This window comes from Oncorhynchus tshawytscha, linkage group LG06, assembly GCF_018296145.1.
Source record: "Oncorhynchus tshawytscha isolate Ot180627B linkage group LG06, Otsh_v2.0, whole genome shotgun sequence".
In the NCBI taxonomy this organism is placed as follows: Eukaryota; Metazoa; Chordata; class Actinopteri; order Salmoniformes; family Salmonidae; genus Oncorhynchus; species Oncorhynchus tshawytscha.
Genome location: NC_056434.1, coordinates 27,067,888 through 27,075,887, shown reverse-complemented (window position 1 = coordinate 27,075,887; position 8,000 = coordinate 27,067,888). Strand labels below are relative to the sequence as shown.

Here is an 8,000-nt window from a genome sequence, read left to right as displayed (position 1 = left end):
GAGGCCTCATCCAATCAGACTAGACCTCAGAAGTGCCGGGGTAAAATGTATGTCCGACTGGAAAACAAATGAGATGAGCACAAAAGAGTGAAAACAACTGTCATAACTACTATTTGTGGAACAGGAAAGGATCATTTGCTATCTAGGATTCATGTAAGTTACCCAGCTAATACGCGTTACATCTAGTTATGAACCTGCCGTTGCATGCCACTAGCTTAGCTATAGTTAACTTGCTAAAGTGCTAGCTTGCTTTGTACCTGTAAACGAACTGATTCTTAAATGTGTAATTCGTATTAGTGTTGTTAGCTTTGGGACACAATATCGGGAGTCTAATACACAGACTCCCGATGTTGTTGTGGGCAGTCATCAAAATCAATTATTCTAGGCTTTCCCGGCTAGTTAGCTAGCCAGCCTAGTTGCTCATCGTGCCAAGGGGGCTTGCGCGCGCTGGTTTCGATTCAGCTGTCATTGCGTGGCTGCATGCATCTTGATGCAAGTAGTTCGCAGAAAAGTCACAACTAGGTGAAAACCTATGTACTAGCAATGTCAGTTATTTACGCCGACATTGTGGACAACAGAGCAAAAGGCTCCAAACAGAAAAATGACCATTCACATGCTATGGAAGAATAATAAACACTGACCAGTCCATCTCGACAACACAATTATTATGTTATTTACAACATGTACGTTTCGAAAGATACATACGACGCTCAACCGAACAATCAGGTTACATTTTGTGTAATACGCAATTAATTGGCAACGTAAACTCGTACATCGCCTTGGTCCGTACAATTGCCCTTATTTTAGCGCCCCCAAAACGTAATTACTTCCAGATCAACTGTAATGTTAATATCATCGCAAAGCACAATTTCTCCTCTTTTCAACATAATCAATTACATGTCCTAAACGCTGCCCGTTTCTGCATAATTCAAGCAGGCAATGAGCCCCGTCGGGTCTTTTTAAAAATGGCGGGTGGGGAAGCGAAACTAATGTTTGATGGTGAGGAGTGATGTTGAGTGGGAAAATTGCTTTTTTTCACTCGATCTGTCCAACTTTATTGCCTCTAAAATGTAAATATATTTATATAATGTGACATTACATACCTATTTGAAGGTTTGTGTCGAATTTGAATCGGGATTTTAGGGCGGTGCTAAAGTGATCTTAGACGTAAATGGTGGCTTTGAGAATGATGATCGCATGCAATGATGATGCAAAAAAGGGCTAGGTATCCCCCTTACACCGTAATTTTTTTTTAACCTTTATTTTACTAGGCAAGTCAGTTAAGAACAAATTCTTATTTTCAATGACGGCCTAGGAACAGTGGGTTAACTGCCTGTTCAGGGGCAGAGCGACAGATTTGTACCTTGTCAGCTCAGGGATTCGAACTTGCAACCTTTCGGTTACTAGTCCAACGCTCTAACCACTAGGCTACCCTGCCGCCCCTCATTGTCCAGTTCTTGTTTTTAAACAATGAGAGAAGTGCTACACCTGGTGGAGAGATTGTAAGACAGAAATAGTTGCTTTATGCGTGCTGTACATTACGATATGACACGTCCCGATGTAACGGAGGGTCCATTTTTTTTCAACTTTTCTCCAATACTATAGCGGCATTACCATGTCGATCAACGCTTGAATAGAAACCTAGTTCACACCCCCGATTTTGAAGTCAACACAGTCGCTACAGTCCCATTAGTTTTCTTTGTAGCCTTGTTTGAATGTCGCGGTTACGCATATTTGTACGCTTACGTTATATGTTATGTTACTTACAAGCCAGAATGTTTAATAAAATTACATTTGAACTTACTCTACCGGTTGTCTGGTGGTGTTGGTACTTCAGATGGTTGAAATTTGAGACAAAATGTCCACAGGAAAGTATTGTTTACCAGACTTTTTCAAGCACGGGTACTGCAGTAGAAATTTCTGGCACATGCAAAATCATAGTCTTCTATGATATTGGCGATCCCCACAATTTAATGTGCATCCCACAACCTACTATGCGGGATGGAAATATGAGTCCCCCAAAACTGAACTCTCAAAAAAGAAATCCAACAACTTTCTGTTAAAAATCAATAAAACCGATCTGAATCCTACACAGACTCCAGGGGAACTTGGGAGGGCGGGTCTTCCGCTGCCAGTACTTCTTGCAAGTCTTCCGATGTAAAATTCTTGAGTCCCAAAAACCTTTCTGCTGCAGCCACAATAATGTGCCGTTTGTTTGACTTCTTTGAGACTTGTGCTGTACAGTTTGACTGGAAATGAACGCAACAAAATACACTTTAAAAAATATATTTTTTAAAAATTATTCCACAACAATACAACACGGCAAGAGTAAGTACTACGAGAAAAGGTAAATCAACACCCCCCCCCCAAAAAAAAATACATTAAAACAATGGCAAAATACAAATGAGTTAAATTGGAATAGTAATAATAATGACTAAATAAGACAAATGACAAGAGATACCAACATATGCACAAAGCAATATAAACAGTACATTACAGAGAGACATTAGCTACATTGATCTACAAGCTCACATCCACCAACCTCAATGGAAGTGTTTCCATATAGTCCAGGAAGGGTTGCCATATTTTTAGAAAGTGGTTGAATTTATTTCTTAAAGCATAGGTAATCGTCTCCATAGGAATACACTTACTCATTTCAGAGAGCCATCTTGTAATTAGGAGAGGGGAATCCAATTTCCATGTCAATGCAGCACATTTTCTGGCAAGGGCGATTTTTCTGTAAATTTGATTTTGAAATTATTCCTCAAAATTACATTTGAAGTTACCCAGAATGCATATTTCAGGGTCAAGTGGGACAGGGACCTCTATAATAAAGTCCAGGGTGTCACAAACATCATGCCAGAAGGCTTGTCATTTAGTACACTGCCAAGTAGAATGCAAAAAAGAGCCTTCTGTTTTTCCACATCTAAAACACATTTCTGATATTTCAAGGTTATATCTACAGTGAGGCAAAAAAGTATTTAGTCAGCCACCAATTGTGCAAGTTCTCCCACTTAAAAAGATGAGAGGCCTGTAATTTTCATCATAGGTACAGTTCAACTATGACAGAAAAAAATCCAGAAAATCACATTGTAGGATTTTTAATTTATTTATTTGCATGTTATGGTGGAAAATAAGTATTTGGTCAATAACAAAAGTTTCTCAATACTTTGTTATATACCCTTTGTTGGCAATGACAGGTCAAACGTTTTCTGTAAGTCTTCACAAGGTTTTCACACACTGTTGCTGGTATTTTGGCCCATTCCTCCATGCAGATCTCCTTTAGAGCAGTGATGTTTTGGGGCTGTTGCTGGGCAACACGGACTTTCAACTCCCTCCAAAGATTTTCTATGGGGTTGAGATCTGTAGACTGGCTAGGCCACTCCAGGACCTTGAAATGCTTCTTACGAAGCCACTCCTTCGTTGCCTGGGCGGTGTGTTTGGGATCATTGTCATGCTGAAAGACCCAACCACGTTTCATCTTCAATGCCCTTGCTGATGGAAGGAGGTTTTCACTCAAAATCTCACGATACATGGCCCCATTCATTCTTTCCTTTACACGGATCAGTCGTCCTGGTCCCTTTGCAGAAAAACAGCCCCAAAGCATGATGTTTCCACCCCCATGCTTCACAGTAGGTATGGTGTTCTTTGGATGCAACTCGGCATTCTTTATCTTCCAAACACGACGAGTTGAGTTTTTACCAAAAGGGTCTATTTTGGTTTCATCTGACCATATGACATTCTCCCAACCTTCTTCTGGATCATCCAAATGCTCTCTAGCAAACTTCAGATGGGCCTGGACATGTACTGGCTTAAGCAGGGGGACACGTCTGGCACTGCAGGATTTGAGTCCCTGGCGGCATAGTGTGTTACTGATGGTAGGCTTTGTTACTTTGGTCCCAGCTCTCTGCAGGTCATTCACTAGGTCCCCCTGTGTGGTTCTGGGATTTTTGCTCACCGTTCTTGTGATCATTTTGACCCCACGGGGTGAGATCTTGCGTGGAGCCCCAGATCGAGGGAGATTATCAGTGGTCTTCCATTTCTTAATAATTGCTCCCACAGTTGATTTCTTCAAACCAAGCTGCTTACTTATTGCAGATTGTCTTCCCAGCCGGATGCAGGTCCACAATTTTGTATCTGGTGTCCTTTGACAGCTCTTTGGTCTTGGCCATAGTGGAGTTTGTAGTGTGACTGTTTGAGGTTGTGGACAGGTGTCTTTTATACTGATAACAAGGTCAAACAGGTGCCATTAATACATACAGGTAATGAGTGGAGGACAGAGGAGCCTCTTAAAGAAGAAGTTACAGGTCTGTGAGAGCCAAATCTTGCTTGTTTGTAGGTGACCAAATACTTATTTTCCACCATAATTTGCAAATTCATTAAAAATCCTACAATGTGATATTCCGGATTTCTTTTTCTCATTTTGTCTGTCATATTTGAAGTGCACCTATGATGAAAATTACAGGCCTCTCATCTTTTTAAGTGGGAGAACTTGCACAATTGGTGGCTGACTAAATACTTTTTTACCCCACTGTATAAGTCTATATCTAGATTTGATGGTCGCTCACACACTATCTTGGCATAAGTCTGACCATAGACCCTCATCAATTGTAGTATTCAAATCGGATTCCCATCGCTCTCTCGTCTTATGTACATCTAGTTTTGGGCATTGTTGCAATAGCAATGAGTACACTCTGGATTTAAATATATGTGTCATTGTTATCATGGAGTAGTTCTATTTTTGATAGGTTTGGTAAAGTCATCTGAGTTTTTTAAAACTGTAAATAACAAAATAAATGAATATTGGACAACTGGTATTTCTTTTATAGTTGCTCAAATGACATAAGTACCCCATTTATATAACAATGTTCCAAATCTGTTATTCCCTTCTCATGCCGCTGTTGAAACATGTTGTTATCCAAGATCATTGGCAGGAGTCTGTTTTGCCACCGGGGTGTTTTGGGTGACAAGTCTTGTTTCAGACCAAATAGCTTATGAATTTCATACCAAGATCTTACTAAATTGATGGTACAGGGATTGATAGTTTTTGTTGATATACAGTGCCTTGCGAAAGTATTCGGCCCCCTTGAACTTTGCAACCTTTTGCCACATTTCAGGCTTCAAACATAAAGATATAAAACTGTATTTTTTTGTGAAGAATCAACAACAAGTGGGACACAATCATGAAGTGGAACGACATTTATTGGATATTTCAAACTTTTTAACAAATCAAAAACTGAAAAATTGTGCGTGCAAAATTATTCAGCCCCTTTACTTTCAGTGCAGCAAACTCTCTCCAGAAGTTCAGTGAGGATCTCTGAATGATCCAATGTTGACCTAAATGACTAATGATGATAAATACAATCCACCTGTGTGTAATCAAGTCTCCGTATATATGCACCTGCACTGTGATAGTCTCAGGGGTCCGTTAAAAGCGCAGAGAGCATCATGAAGAACAAGGAACACACCAGGCAGGTCCGAGATACTGTTGTGAAGAAGTTTAAAGCCGGATTTGGATACAAAAAGATTTCCCAAGCTTTAAACATCCCAAGGAGCACTGTGCAAGCGATAATATTGAAATGGAAGGAGTATCAGACCACTGCAAATCTACCAAGACCTGGCCGTCCCTCTAAACTTTCAGCTCATACAAGGAGAAGACTGATCAGAGATGCAGCCAAGAGGCCCATGATCACTCTGGATGAACTGCAGAGATCTACAGCTGAGGTGGGAGACTCTGTCCATAGGACAACAATCAGTCATATATTGCACAAATCTGGCCTTTATGGAAGAGTGGCAAGAAGAAAGCCATTTCTTAAAGATATCCATAAAAAGTGTTGTTTAAAGTTTGCCACAAGCCACCTGGGAGACACACCAAACATGTGAAAGAAGGTGCTCTGGTCAGATGAAACCAAAATTTAACTTTTTGGCAACAATGTAAAACGCTATGTTTGGCGTAAAAGCAACACAGCTCATCACCCTGAACACACCATCCCCACTGTCAAACATGGTGGTGGCAGCATCATGGTTTGGGCCTGCTTTTCTTCAGCAGGGACAGGGAAGATGGTTAAAATTGATGGGAAGATGGATGGAGCCAAATACAGGACCATTCTGGAAGAAAACCTGATGGAGTCTGCAAAAGACCTGAGACTGGGACGGAGATTTGTCTTCCAACAAGACAATGATCCAAAACATAAAGCAAAATCTACAATGGAATGGTTAAAAAAAACATATCCAGGTGTTAGAATGGCCAAGTCAAAGTCCAGACCTGAATCCAATCGAGAATCTGTGGAAAGAACTGAAAACTGCTGTTCACAAATGCTCTCCATCCAACCTCACTGAGCTCGAGCTGTTTTGCAAGGAGGAATGGGAAAAAATGTCAGTCTCTCGATGTGCAAAACTGATAGAGACATACCCCAAGCGACTTACAGCTGTAATCGCAGCAAAAGGTGGCGCTACAAAGTATTAACTTAAGGGGGCTGAATAATTTTGCACGCCCAATTTTTCAGTTTTTGATTTGTTAAAAAAGTTTGAAATATCCAATAAATGTCGTTCCACTTCATGATTGTGCCCCACTTGTTGTTGATTCTTCACAAAAAATACAGTTTTATATCTTTATGTTTGAAGCCTGAAATGTGGCAAAAGGTCGCAAAGTTCAAGGGGGCCGAATACTTTCGCAAGGCACTGTAGTCTTGGGGTTCCACTTGTACATAATATTACTCCCAACTAGAGGTCAACCGATTAATCGGCATGGCTGTTAAATTAGGGCCGATTTTAAGTTTTCATAACAATCGGTAATCAGCCTTTTTGTACGCACCGATTATGGCCGATTACATTGCAATCCACGAGGAGACTGTGGCAGGCTGACCACCTGTTACGCAAGTGCAGCATCAAAATTACCTTGTGGCTGCAAGGAGCCCAGGCAAGTTGCTAGCTAGCATTAAACTTACCTTGTAAAAAAAACTATCAATCTTCACATAATCACTAGTTAACTACACATGGTTGATGATATTACTAGGTTAACTAGCTTGTTCTGCGTTGCATATAATCAATGTGGTGCCTGTTAATATATCATCGAATCATAGCCTACTTTAACTTGATGATTTAACAAAAGCGCATTTGCGAACTACCTGCATCAAGATTCTAATTATATATTGCTACGCAATGACCGCTGAATCGAAACCAGCGCGCACATGCCCCCTTGGCACGATGAGCAACTAGGCTGGCTAGCTAACTAGCGTGGAAAGCCTAGAATAACTGATTTTGATGACTGCCCACAACAACATCGGGAGTCTGTGTATTAGACTCCCGATATTGAGTCCCAAAGCTAACAACACTAATACGAATTACACATTTAAGAATCAGTTCGTTTACAGGTACAAAGCAAGCTAGCACTTTAGCAAGCTAACTATAGCTAAGCTAGTGGCATGCAACGGCAGGTTCATAACTAGTTGTAACGCAGTCTGACTGAGCAGTGGTAGGCAGCAGCAGGCTCGTAAGCATTCATTCAAACAGCAGCTCTTAGCAATGCTGGGAAGCACAGTGCTGTTTATGACTTCAAGCCTATCAACTCCCGAGATTAGGCTGGCAATACTAAAGTGCCTATAAGAACATCCAATAGTCAAAGGTATATGAAATACAAATGGTATAGAGAGAAATAGTCCTATAATTCCTATAATAACTACAACCTAAAACTTCCTAACTGGGAATATTAAAGACTCATGTTAAAAGGAACCACCAGCTTTCATATGTTCTCATGTTCTGAGCAAGGCACTTAAACTTTAGCTTTTTTACATGGCACATATTGCACTTTTACTTTCTTCTCCTCCAACACTGTTTTTGCATTATTTAAACCAAATTGAACATGTTTCATTATTTATTTGAGACTAAATGGTATTTATTTATGTATTATATTAAGTTTTTAAAAAGTTCATTGTTCATTCAGTATTGTTGTAATTGTCATTTATTACATATATATAATTGGTATCAGATTTTTTTTGGTC

The 8,000-nt window shown here is 40.1% G+C and overlaps 1 protein-coding gene across 1 annotated transcript in view; it reads left to right on the top strand.

The window, feature by feature from the left end:
- The window catches only part of LOC112252338 (nuclear pore complex protein Nup93), a 46,864-nt gene continuing 38,864 nt past the window's right edge, over nucleotides 1-8,000 (top strand). The window contains exon 1 of the mRNA XM_024423468.2: nucleotides 1-153. The gene's annotated coding sequence lies outside the window, so the exon portion shown is untranslated. The remainder of the gene's footprint in view (nucleotides 154-8,000) is intronic.